Source organism: Calonectris borealis, chromosome 2, assembly GCF_964195595.1.
Source record: "Calonectris borealis chromosome 2, bCalBor7.hap1.2, whole genome shotgun sequence".
In the NCBI taxonomy this organism is placed as follows: Eukaryota; Metazoa; Chordata; class Aves; order Procellariiformes; family Procellariidae; genus Calonectris; species Calonectris borealis.
This window is the reverse complement of record NC_134313.1, coordinates 163,476,176-163,490,047: the sequence shown is the minus strand read 5'-3', so window position 1 is coordinate 163,490,047 and position 13,872 is coordinate 163,476,176. Positions and strand designations below refer to the sequence as shown.

The 13,872-nt window shown below is 44.2% G+C and overlaps 2 long non-coding RNA genes across 2 annotated transcripts in view; one reads left to right on the top strand and one right to left on the bottom strand.

Moving 5' to 3' along the window:
- The window catches only part of LOC142079636 (uncharacterized), a 36,964-nt gene that overhangs the window by 18,751 nt on the left and 4,341 nt on the right, over positions 1-13,872 (top strand). Inside the window, exons 2-4 of the long non-coding RNA XR_012672733.1 lie at positions 10,998-11,167; positions 12,956-13,067; positions 13,689-13,789. This is a non-coding gene — a long non-coding RNA (uncharacterized LOC142079636). The remainder of the gene's footprint in view (positions 1-10,997; positions 11,168-12,955; positions 13,068-13,688; positions 13,790-13,872) is intronic.
- On the bottom strand, positions 9,213-12,958 carry LOC142079638 (uncharacterized). Its single transcript, XR_012672735.1, has 3 exons — positions 11,868-12,958; positions 9,837-9,941; positions 9,213-9,423 (listed from the first exon to the last, which is right to left on the bottom strand). It is a non-coding gene; the product is annotated as an uncharacterized LOC142079638 (long non-coding RNA).

Genomic DNA, 13,872 nt, shown 5'->3' with positions numbered 1-13,872 from the left:
TACGGGCTTAAATAAATGCAGTCCCTCAGTTAATGTACTAGATTTCAATGGAATTACATGGGGAATTAATTTTCCTCTGTCTGTAGTCTGAAAAACAATAAAATAGGGAAATGCTTAGAATCTATGGCTCAGCTTTCCAAACTGGTTGAAAGACTGGTTCTTGTATGTTGCCCATGAATGTAGACTGTAGCAAGATACTCCTGATGTGCATGTCTTTTCTATACAAACACATAATGTATTAGACCTTATTGATAAAGACAAAAGCACCTCTAGTTGGCAACTCCATTGAAAGTAAGCCTGTAGACCTGTATGGTTGTTACATGTAATAGCGTGTATTTTAGTATGTGTGTGTAATTTCTGCTACATGTGACGACACCTATTTTTGTATGTTTACCTCTTTGGATAATAACAAGAGTTATAATTTATGTAGCACTTTACAAGGAAATGTACCAACAGCAGTTGCAGGAATTAATCTGACAAGGTCCAGCAGAGTGTATACAGTTGGTCCGACATGTGCTGGCGTATGTAATACTTTGTTAACTCTGTGTGCCTTGTGACTTGCTCTAGTACCTAAGCAAAAAGCTGAATATCAGGATATTCTAGTACAACTGGATGAGAAGACATACAAATAAAGAACTTGTGATGAACTTTTCAGCTAAAACTTCATTCCCTTTTCTTTTTTTTATTCCATTCATTCATCTCCCGTCCTTTCTATCTGCATATTATACACTGTTCTCTTTCTTTACCATATTTTTCCCCATTGCCCTGTGCCTTTTCCTTCCCAGATGAAACATCCCTCTTTTTCCCATTCATTGCCCTTAGTAGGTTCTCTCCATATAGTTAATAATTTCTCTCCCTCACTTCCTTCACTCATCCCGACATCTTGGGCAGGAGTGATTGAAGCAATGGTTTCTGAAAGAGCAAACCATTCTCTAGAGTAGTGTTTCTCTCTCTAGGGAAACACTACAAGTCATTATCCTTCTCTCTCCGTTAATGGAGAAACAGAAAATGTGTGAAGTCCATTGATAACATAGCAAATATGTAGATGAAAGTCCTTTTGCTGCAAGAGGTATCATAAATATAAGGTACCTATAGGTATTTGATGCGAGCAAAGTCTTCCTTGACTCTTAATATTCTCATTCCATATCTATGTATAGCTTATGTCTGTAGGAATACACTGAAAGTCCAGATCTGTGCATTAATTAAATGAATGGGGTTTTAATGTGGAAGATGCAGGAAAATATTTTTTTATCTCTTCCAGAATGGGCAGCACACAAATTGTAATAATTTGCATGCTAATGTTACCATGATAAAACATGATCTGCCCAAGAGCCTTTTGCTGATTCTTCATGGATCGGTTAGGTCTGTTCTCACAGTGAAAAGTGTTTGAACTGTAGCATTACCATTTCAAATTATTTTCTAACTGCTCTCTGAAAATAGAAGAAAAATAAGAATACAATAGTCGGGACCCCTTATAAAATCTTCCTAGAGGAGTCCAAGGATACTCACCATTGGTCTCAATGGAGCTTTCACACATCCTTGAAAGGAATTCATTAAGCTGGAAAAGCTGGCTAGAAACCAGTCTTCCTATAATGTCTTCCATGATTTGCTTCAAGGGACACATTTATAGTCACTCAGCCTTTTTTATAGATCTTGTGCAAGATGAAGGGCTGGGTCACAATTGCAAGACTTTAATGAATAGATGTTTGTTGCATGCCACAACCCAAATAATTTTTCAAGCATCTCAGCACAGTGCGGTCTTTTCAGTAGGGACTTTCCCAAGGATATGCAACAGGATGATAGCTGCAACCTCTGGAATCACAACGATATAGTGACCGTTTTTGTTCCAGGTGCTCCTTCTCCCATGCAGATGCAGAAAGAAAACATCCAGCAACTGCAATTTCTACTCTTGATTTTTTCTAAGGACATGAAGATTTCAGCTATTTCTTTTTGTTCATTTAAAGTTCTCTACCGGCTTGTATGGAGACAGATTACGATAGAAACGCTCCTCTGATTAGCAAAACATCACTGAAACTTTGAGTATCTATCAGACATGGCCAGATCTCAGGATAACATACTGCTTTTCAAAATAGTCCTAAGATCTTCTTCATGAAGTCTATTTAATTTATGAGAATTGTCTATCATTCCCATTCCACCAAATGCTGCTATTGGATTATAATGGTTAGAGAGAAAGGGAACAAAAAAAAAGTGAGAGATGTTTTTTGGATGTGAAGCTCACGGGAGTTTTCTAAGTCAGAAACCTTTTATCTGAAGGTAGCCCAAATTAAGAACTAGCTCCTTTCCTAATTCTCCTTTCTGAGAAAACTGGGCACATTGGCACTGAACTTTTTTGCTGGACATTTTCCACCTGGTCACAAACATTGGAAGTTACGTCTTAGCATGGTAAGCCAAATAGCTATTGCACAAAGAAACACTCAATGCATTTATATATTGCGACAGAAACAGCCTTGAGTCACCATACTGATATACAAAGGATCAGATAGTAAACTTTTTATTAGCAGCCAGGAATTTCTTTTGAAAATGATTCTTTTTCTTTGACATCCCTACATATGGGCTGAAAGATGCTGGTACAGTTCTCCTTCTATCAAAACAGGATATAATGTGTGACTGTGTTCTAGAAAAGTGTTACCTTTTTTAACAGATTTATAATTTTTTAATGTCAGACCTCCACAAAGCTTTCAAGCAATAGCTGCTGGCCTAAATTACATTAGGAAAGTGCACGTTATGCTCCATTTCCCTCAAGGAAGGGGAGGTAAACACAGGCAATCTGGACTGGGAGGGCCAGAGCAGAGGTAAGAAGGCGGCCAGCTCCCCAGCATCTTGGTTTCTACTGCACTCTTCCTAGGGTCTCTGCTGGATTGATCCGTGGCAGTTTCAAAGAAAGATAACAGGGCCTTTCCTGAAATGATCAGAGCCCTTTGCTTTCGTGCCTGTATCCATATTTAAGAAAAATTTGTCTGTTATTCAAGAGAGGTAGCTGGTCCTCAGCTTTCCAGGGCAGGCCTGTTAGGCTCTGTGCAGACAGACACAAGCTTCTTCTGCCCATGCCTTCTCAGCAGGCATATTAGCTTGGGCACCGAGCCATGCTAATATAGCTCTGTGGCTCCTAGACAGGGGCTGGCACAAGTCCGGTTGGCTGGGAGTACGGGCAGGGTGAGCTCACATCTGTCTGCACCTGTCTGTGCTGACAGAGTTAAAAATCAGGGTGGAAAAAGAAACAGGAGAAAACCTAAATAAGCACCTCTGAATCCACTTTGCGTTAGCAGCCGGAGCGCTTGAAGTTGGGGGGATGCTGGGGTGCAGCCACACGCACGGCAGGAGCTGTTGGGCTGGATCTTGCCTCTGCGAGAGAGAGAGAGGCTCTGGAGCCTGCTTGTTCCACATTGCCCGCAGGAACTCAGCAGGAACAACAGCTCTTGCTGAGTTTCTGCAGGCGGCCCATACACCCATTTCTTCCCAAAATGGCAATACAAAAGTAGCAATACAAAATACCAAAGAAGGGATATTGTATTCTGCGGAATACCAGCTATTCCGAGGAATGGGCAACACAGTGTGATTGTTGCATCCTGAAGGAGAGACGGAGATGGCATCCACAAAGGGGGAAACAATATTTATGGTGAATTAGCGCTGCTGACAGACATACCTGATACATAGGGCTGGTGGATGCTGTTCCTTCAGTCTGCAGGGAAAAGCAATGTGCTGTAAAGCTCAGTGGCATTTTGAAATACTTGTAAAATTTGTGCATCACACCTGAAACTATTATTACCCAGTTAGTCACAGTGCTGCTAATTGCAACAGTCACCTTATACCAGGGAAGCTGGGTTAAGGAACTGAGCTCAGGAAAAAAGACCACCTAATTTAGCTCCCCATTAGTCATTGCAAAAGCTGAAATTACACGACTGACTCCAGCAGGACAAGCCAGGTCACCTAGATTAGACATTTAGGCTTCATATGCAGAGAGTGAGTCAAAAAGCCAATCTGCTTTCCTAGGTGAAGGAAGAGTTGGTGAGATGTGCCCAGTGCTAAATGCTGCATTTGCGTTCGCTCCCCTCCCTTCCCCTCCCCGAAGCTCCAGCCCTTGCCTCAGGGCTGCCCATGGGAACTGCTGTCCTTTGGGCTCTTGGCCTTGGAGGAATCTCTTCTATTGGGTGCCAAACTGAGCCGGGTTTGTTCTTTTTTAAGAAACAACCAGGGGTGCTAGGCTGAGCAGAGCCTACAGTGCACTTTCCTTGCTTCCTGAGCATGTGTCCAAATTGCTATGAAAAAGATGGGAAGAGATTTCACCTTCATCACTGTGTTTCTGTTAGCATTTGTCGGCGTCTTCTGAGTATGCCCTTCCAGGGATCTTTCAAGTGATTTGTAGGATTTGGCCTAAATCTAGGTTGCAGAAGAGCTTAGGTGGGAGACCGACCAGGCTTTCAAGCCGAGCAGAAGGGCTCCTTGGGGATTAGGCAATGGTGGTGGTTAGCCAGTGTTCCCTTTGGCACCTCTGGAACTAAGGTGCCTAAATTCTGCCTAAATCCAGAGGTTAAGGAGCATGGATAACACTCTGAGTGCCTTTCTAAAAAAGCAGTCAATACATAAATTGCTTCTGCCCATAGACAGCCTGCATTGTTTGGCTCAGTGGCAGAAGGAAGCTGGATCAGGTGTTTCTTTTGTGCTCAGTGAAATGATATGTGTGCCCGAGAAGCTGGAAGTGGTATCTGAGGTCACCAAGTTCAGCCCTTCACTACTGCAGACAAACGTGATGTAATCCCTTTCATTACATGAGCAAACTCCCATTCTAAAAGTAGTTAGTTCTGCTTGTTTTCCTTTTTTTTCTCCGCTTGTTTTGCTCTTCTCTCCTCCTGCAGTAAAGTTATACTCAATCTTACTTTTGATTTTTGAGCCTGTGTTTATTCCAGGCTAGTTTTACCTATTATACTCTTATGTCTAGCCCTTTTCTCCACATTTTTGTATTTCTGGTGAGTGGAAATGGAAGATTAAATCCACAAGAAAAGACTTCAATATCACTGTATTTGTGCATATGAAATGCTCAGCCCACTAGTGCTTGATTAGACAATTTTGAGATACAGGCAAATGGTAATTACGTTGGTCACAATACATTTAACTGAACATCTGAAGTAGCCATTAAAAAGAAAACCCTTCTAGAACACGAAGAACTTTTATTTTATTAAACAATTTATAATTCGGTCATATGGTTCTTGAAGATACTTACAGCTGAATTATAAAGTAGCTTATTTCACTTAGTGTCACTTTATATTTTACCAGTTGGAAGATCTGCAAAGCATTTCACAAAGCAGAGATAAGTCCCCTGGAACCTTCCAATTGCATCCGAAAAAACTTGGGATTCTTTGCTCTCCCTTAGTCTTAGCATATTCCAGCTACCAGCGATGTACCAGTCAGCCAGAGCCCCCACCAGCAATCTGGCATCTTTTTGCTCTTCATCTCTGTCACATCAGACTTGAGACATGATTTGAAGCCAGTTTTGTAATGGAGGTAGAACAGAAAAGCATAGGCTTGGGAGCAAAATGATGAGGGTAGAAAAATGTTCGCTAACTGTGTGCAGGTGACTGTGGTTAAAAGGAAGTGTGAACATTTGCTGGCTTGCCTAGCACAACAGAACACTTCAAGCGGCCTTCCCTTGCGATACATTCAAGGCAATTTTATTTTGAACTTCTTTCCAAGTAAAATTTTAAACTTGTTTTTTGATCAGTTTAACACATTGGTCCCTGGGACATTCTGCTCAATGCCTGTAAGACTGCTTCTTCTTCCCGTCCACCCTCAAAGCTTGGCTCTCCCCTGTCAGCTATGAAATGTAAAAACTTGGATAGGTGTAATCAGCAATACATATATTGATTCACAATAATACAAGACCAGTTGGAATTTGTATATATGCATAATCAGCGTTACATGTATTGATTCACAATAGCACAAAGCCAATTTGAATTTATATATATGCATAATCAGCATTGCATTTATTGATTCACAATAATACAAAATCAATTTGCAAATATCTATGTACTCCTGAATTGCACATAGCCATTTGGATGTCTCGACTCATAGTTTGTGTGGAGTAGTCACTTCTGTAGGCCAATTCTATAAGTAGTTACACAGGTATGTCCAGATCCTGGGTGCACCGACAGCCTCTGCAGAACCTCGTCCCCCCTCCGAGGGTTTGGCTGCTGGCGCTCAAGTCCAACTCGGATGCGGCGCGGCTGCAACCTGGGAGCAGGCTGCTGGGAAAGGAGCTGCCTGAGATGAGCCGGGAGAGGCTCTGTCGGGGGCTGACCCCTTCGCTCAGGAGCTGCCTTCGCTCCAGCCCTCACCCGGGCTCCTTGCCTGAGCGATGCTGCAGCTGCGCCTGAGCCTGGCCACGTCCCTCGCTGACCCTTGCCTTCCTGGCTGGATCTCGGAGCAGCCTCGCCCCGTACCCAGGCTGGTGCTCCCTGACCCTGCGCACAGGGCGGTTCAGCAGACGAAGCCAAGAGACGTGCTCTCCTCGCTGCCTGGGGCGGTACGCGGTGCGTGCTTTGGGGCAGGGGAGGCACAGGCGCATGTTCCTCACGTTCAGGATTAGCAGTACCGGGCCCTGTTCCTGAGCAGGCACCTGAGTGCTGTGGTCATGTATCTTTCTATAAATTATTACTTCACTTCATCACTCGCAGCCTCTTTTCATCACCTCTTTTCCTCCAGACTGATGGCTGTTTTGGGATGGAAGGCTTTTTCCTCTCTAGCTGGACCAAGGCCATTCAATGGAGTGAGCAGCAGGAGGTACTGAAAGAGAGATACTGTTAGCACTGTTTCCACACACCCAAAGACTGATCTTTATGCAGCTGAGACTACAAGGGATATCCCTTAAAATAAAGGCCAGCTTATTACCCATCTTCTCCAACTCCTGTGGAACTAAATATCCTGAAGTTGAGAGAAGCTGCTGCACAAAGCTTCTTTATAGCTCTCAGTGTGCCTTCTCTGCTGGCTCCAGCTGCCCCTACACTCTGTTTTTCCTCAGTCTTTTCTTCAATATTTTTTCCAGTTGACTTAGTTATTACAGTACATGGACCAGACTGAGGAAAATACACTGAAGGTCGGAGCTGGCAGAGCAGGGAGAGCTGCGAGGGAAGTGCTTTTGCCATCCAATGACATCATCTGCGCGTTAATTGGTTGCATTCCCGCGGATGGGAGGCACTGGCCAGCGTCCTTGGGCTTACTTCCGTGATACAGAACAGAGACGGTGCCTGTCTCCTGCCAGCCTCTTTCATTGCCAGCCTTCTGGCAAAGCTTAGGACATTTATAAAAACAGTACAGTACTTTATTTAGCCTCTAGTGAGAAAAAGTCACTTCACAGCTCCGGTTTAGGCACAAGGCACTAACAAGCAGGTTAAAAAAAAAAATCTCTTACATAAAAACATTTCAAATGAATACATGAAAGTTGATTTGTATTCCAGATGACCCCACGAATCAGGAGATTGAGCTGTGCCTTTTATCTCCAGAGAAATGGGTTCAAATCCTGATTAGCCCATAGAGGAAATTCCATTTAATGGTCTAATTTTGGTGGGCTGAAAAGCTGTTCCCTGCCTAGAACCACCATCTATTATGGCATGATTGGCAGTCTGTGTTCAAGACATAACAAGAACTTCACCTCATCTCTACTCCTATTACTTCATCCTGCCATCAGCTCGCGCTACCTAACCCTCTACTTCCAAAGAGCCTGAGAAAACGGACAGGGTTTGCAGCACGCAGAGAGTCATCGCGGCTGTGCCCGGGCAGAGCAGTGCATGCATGCGGCTAATAGGGGCTGCGGTGGTGCCAAGAGGAGAATGGCGAGGTGGCAGAGGGGACCCTGAGAAAACAAGAAGGAAGCTGTTGGAGGAAAGTTTCAATGGAAGGAGATGGAAAGTAGACAAGGAGGGGAAAAACAGGGAGTGAGGATGGACAGGGAAAGGATACACGGATAAGCAAAGGGTGGGATGCAGGTATACCTGGAGCTGAAGGCAATAAACCAAAAGGAGTATAACTCCATCTAAATGGCAGAAAGAAAGACGAGCTGTGGGAGGGAGTCTCTCAGGGTCACTTCGTTGAATGGTCTCACTGTGTCTGGTCGTCCTGGTTGGTATAGAAGTGCCCTTAGTGACTGTGACAAAAGTATCTTAGCATTGTTGTTTTCCCAAGTCTTCATTCCTCGGAGCATGAAACGCATGGAGGAGTTTCAGAGGATTTGCGAGAGGATTTGCGAGACTGATTAGCAGCCAACTCAGGTCTCCATCGTATCTTTGCAGAAGCCACAGATGAAAAAAAGAAATGCTCACCTCCAGTCTAACCAGTACAGTATTTCCAAGATGCTTGGTTGTATTTCTTCTACCAGCATGAGAAGCTCGTGTGGTGTCCTGCTAGGTGTTCTCTATAGGCAGAGTAAGTGGAGGAAAGCAATAGAAATTTGTACCGTGACACTAGTAGGTAGGCCTTATGACCCTGTTCTGTGCAGCGCTGTGAGCAGACACAAAACGTTGTCACTCTAAGGTGGCTGCAGAAGAGGATGAAGACCTGTAGGTGATGGCTATGAAGGTATTGCTGTCACACTAGGAGGACATTTCAGCCAGGCCTCACTGTTCTCTTCGCCTTTTTCATAACCACTCGGGGGTGAGAACAGTGAATGCGCTTACAAAATACCGCTGTTTGGGGTGGTCTTACTAGGGACAACAAAATCTGTATTTAGAATGGCATTGATAATGGGGAAAAATGTTATAAAATCAGGCTGATGATTAAGTGCGAACTACGGCACTTTGGGAGGAGAAATGCAGAAAGGGGCCCTCCCGGCTGGGCAGCAGCATAGGAGGGACTGGGGGCACAGGGTGGGCTGAAGGATGAATATAAGGATGGTATCGGACGACCTTTTCTGGCTGCAGTTACTCCAGCAGCGAAAGCCGCTGTCCATAACCCTGTTGCTCCTCATCTCCTCTCACCTCAGGTTTTGGCCTCTTTATACCTCTTAATACCTCAGCCTTACCTGGGTCTGTGAAACTGATGATTAGAAAAGACCTGTTATTTGAATTACTGACTCTAACCTGGATCGTTTACCCAGATTGTGTTAGGGAGCGATTATACAGCAGTTACGCTGGTTGACCTGGGAGGGGGAGAGCCTGCAGCTGAGGGGTGGTGATAAGCAGCTGGAGTGGGTGAAAAGAAATAAACTTTTCACCCAGCTCAGCTGCAGGCAGAACAGGATGTGTGACTGCGACCTAAGACATAGGAGATAATTATTCTACTCCACTTGGCACCGGTAAGGCCTCAGCTGGAATACAGTGTCCAGTTTTGGGCACGGCACTGTAAGAAAAATGTAGACAAACTGGAGAGAGTCCAGGAGAGAGACACTAGAAATATCAGAGGCGTAGAAAGAACAACCTAGGAGGAAATGTTGAAAGGATTGTTTGTTTAGTCTGGGAACAGCAGAGTCTAAAGAAGGGACATGATAAAAATCTTGCAATATGTTAAAGTTTATTGTAAGGAGGATAGTGATAAATCTTTCCCCATGGCCACTGGGGGATAGGGAAAGAAGGAACCAGCTTCATTTGCAGCTAATAAAATTTAGATTTGACATTAGGAAAAACTTTCTAGATAAGAGGGTGATGAAGTAAAGCTAGCTAGGGAGTGCATGGGTCTCGTTAAAATTCATAATAAGGGTTTTTTTTATTTTAATAATGAGCATCGAAAGAATAAAGACGTTTCTTATTTAAATAACTATTTTGGGCTAATGCCTGGGACTGGATTTCCACACATCGACAGTACAACCATGTGGATGCACTTGCAAGAAATACCTCTTGGACTGCAAGCTTCAGGGCATATATTCTTTTTTCATGATCAGCATGTACAAAACCCAGGATCTTCTGTCTGGTCTTTTATTGCAGGATCTCTACATATTGCTGCAAGACAAATAAGCCATCATGTAACACAAGGATTTGTATTAAATTTTACAAATACAGGAATAACCTTTCTCTTACGATTTCATTTCTGGCTCCACTGTATTTTTTTCCCTGCAGGTTCATATCCTATATCTCTAATCCTTTCTCTGTAGATTTGCTGTGTGTGTGCAGCTAGAGATATATCCACTGATTGCTGTTAATCCTTTGAGCGTTTTTACATTATATGGCATATGTCCAGTGAAAGTTCTGTCGTATGGTTTTAATGATACTTGCTGATCCTCCAGTGACACTACTGGAAACGGAAAATTGCACCATCGTGTTTCCATCCCAGAAAGTTCTCAGGCTGTGAATTGGGTTTTCTTCCACAGTAGAGAATCAAAGAACCTCTTACTATTTTCAGAAGTTCAGTCTAATGTATTTGCAAAGTTAGAAGAGAAACGAAAGGTTGGTCTAAAGGCTGGATGTGGAGGTAGGAAGTCAGCAGACAAAGGTCCCACACTGGGTCTTTGGACTTGCCTATGACCTCGCAGAAGTCAAAATCTATGGCTGTAGCTGGTCAAAATTTTTTCATGAGACTTACGACAGAATATGGATTTTTCTCATGAGATAAAATCTACCAGGGAATATATTTGCTACAGAATGCACTTTCCAATCTTAACCTGTTTGGATTTTAAGTGTAACTTTAGGAATGAGTGTTTGGGATTTTCTGCTGCTTGGTTTTAATTTAGTTGCAAAATCTGTTAGAGGTGTTTTACTTTAAATTCCGGATATATTTGCTTAACATTCATTCCACCTTGAGATAATTTAGCTGTAAATGAACACTAATCAAGAAACCCGAAGTCATGGCTACTGTGGGATACTTCTAAGATTTTGAAGATGAGTAATATTAAGCCTAAATACCATTTAAAGAGTATATTCATTGGAATACTCGAGCAGTACAAATCAGCAAAACAAAATAGCCAGTTAAACTGGGTTTATAGCTGCTTTGCTTTCCACAAAAGCACAGAGCACCCACGGGGGAATTAATTACCATATTAATTAATAATTTTTTTACAGTTCTTTGCAGAAGATAGGTGTCTACAGCATCTGTTGCGAAGAACCAAGAAGTGGTCAGTCTTGTCTATTAAAATAAACTGGTAAAGGAAACCATATCTCATGAACCTCCTCTGCACATTCGCTGGGTGACAGGAGAACTTCTGGAGATGGTTCGAGCCCACAGCTCCATGGTGAGCTTTCCAGCCCCTAACTCTTGGTTGTTCTGCAGGGGATTAGGATAACCCTGTGCTGCCAAGTCTTCCTGCTAGAGCTGCGGCAACATGAAAGGTTTACTGGGATAGAAAGAGAGGACGGGAAAGAGGTGGGGGGAGGAGAGGGGGAACTTATCTGCCCTGATTTAGATATTGAACAACTGGACTTCAAAGACTCAGTTAGTCACCTCAGGCTCCACGTACAGTCAGTGGAGAGGAAAAGGAACTCAAGAGAGATATTCGTCTCCTTTCAGGACAGGAAATGCCTGTTTCTCTGCTGCCTGTGTGAGACATCTAGGTATCTAGCTACTTGATACGTGAAGTTAGCTGAGATGACCTTGCATGGCCTATTGGTTACGGCACTTTCCTGGGAGGAGAGAGCCTGAGCTCTGGCCTCTGCTCCAGGGACTTCTGATAGAGTTTGTGCAAATTACAGGTCACACAGACACAAGCAGTAATGAACGCACAGTCTCCCTCCTTCCTCCTGCCCAGGACCACACACTATCGTAGGGGGTGGGGTATTGCCGAGGAAGGTTTGAATGTCCTCCTGCAGGAGAAGGAACGCAGACCATGCGCCGCTTCCTGAGAGTGCTCTTAGCGTTAGGCAGCTGCCTAAAAGTGGGAACCACCTCCTCTATGGTCCCTGCTTTGCCTGCGAGGCAGTAGCAACTACCATTACCTTTTGTAAGGAGGAAGACTACCGTTGAGGCCTTGCCATGACCCAGAAGCCCTGACAGACTGGTCGCTTTAGGGGGTTTAGGCTGAAGAGCAATTTCAGAGGTCCAGATGGACTTGGAAGTGAGCTGGGTGCCGAACGTTTCACGCTTGTCAGGCCTGAGGCTCTACCTAGGCAGGAACTTCAAACATCAAAGTTAAAAAGATGCCTTTTCCGTCATCCATACCTGACATCTAGGCAAAGCAAACCTGACACCTCTCTCACAAGGGCATCAAACCGAGCACTTGCTGGCCTTCTCCTGGGTTTCTGACAGCCCCTGGACGATCCACGGTGGATCACAGGGATGAGGCCCCAGCCGAAGAGCTCTAGGTGATGGCTGCTCCAGGGCACTGCCGCTTTTCCAAAGCCTTGCTGCACGCCACGGTGAAAGCCTTGCAGGCAGAAGGCTGTGCTGCCGGCGGTGGGAGGGAGAGCGGGCGGAGGAACGACACAACGCATTACAGCCAGAGAAGAGACAAGGAGTCTGCACCAAGGCTTATGTAACTTTTGACATGTCCTATATATCACGATCCAGCACCAGGGAGCTGACACTGCGCCATGCCGTGTTAGCAGTGCTTACTTTAGACAGCCATGTCTACTGTGCCTTATGGGGCAGCTCCTCAGATAGCGCCTGCTGCGCGGCACCACGCCGGAGCTGCACGCCGCACGTGCGTGCGCCCGGACAGCGGCAAGGGAAGCCACTCTTATCTCCTGTTTCAGCTCCTTGCAGAAGGAGGGAGGCTTATGGATGAGCCCTTCACCCTACTGCAGACCTGCACCCATTAGGACCTGGTTTGCATTTAATTGCACCTCAGGAATAGGAATCCTCATCGTTTGGGAAGTAAAATCCTTTGGCACTGTAACCAGAGCAAACCCGTCTTTGCTGGCTTTATGGCCCCTGATAGCTTTTCCACATTTCACATGGGACTGGGCTCTCAAATGCTTTTTACAAACTGGACCAACTCCCTCCAGTGTCTGCTGGGGTTTGTTTTCCCACTGATACTTTGCTTATTCCAAATGAACTCCACACCTTGATTTTTTTTTTTTTGCAGCAGAGAAATGGGCAAGTGAAAGTGCATCGCATGTGACGTCTAGGAACAGCGCGGAGGCAGCCAGGCAGCGTTGCAGGGGTTTGGCACCTCGCGCGGGAATGAGCACATGCAGGTAGAATGTTATTCCGCTGCTCCTGCTGAGTGCTCGGCAGTTCGCTCTCTGCTGAATCCTAAAGTCGAGCAAAAAGCAGCTGGTTAAGGTGGAATTTGAAAATCAGTCATAAGATAAACAGGTTGCAACATTAAGCACTCTCCAAGGGAAAAGCAGCGTGCAGCATATGTTCTTACTTTGGAAGATATTTAAAAAAAAAACTTTAATGGACCCTTTACTGGCTTATGCTAGTGGAGCTGTTAATTAATTAAATAACTATATGTGAATGGCATCCATTGGGAAAGAGCCTCACAGCTTCCAGATGCCAGTTATTGGCCCCATTACGGGCCTAAAACTATTACAGTAAATCATTACACGCTCCAAGATGAACTGGCACATGATTGCTGTGAGGAAGGATGGAGCTATTCTCACTTGTGCCATTTTGTGCCAGTTGTTATCTAGTGAGATTAATTAGTACTTTTAGAAGTGCAAGTCAGAGCTATAAAATATTAAAGGATATTCCATCAATGGAGTGGAGACATGCTTAAGCAGGGCTTTTAAACTTTTGGATGTTGACGGATAGATAGGAGTTGGAAGAGATAATGAACAACATCTGATTTTGACTTTTTCTTTAAAAAAAAGGTCAGATTTATAGCTAGCAGGACTGCATGAAGTCTTCTTTGTGTGCTGTGGGAATACTCAGAGGAGGACATTAAAGTTCATCACTGAAGTTCAGGTGCCAGGTAAGCAAACAGTTTCTCAGGCCAAAACCAATCATTTAAGGCAGTTATTCCAAATACAAAATCAACCAGAAAGTATTAAATAA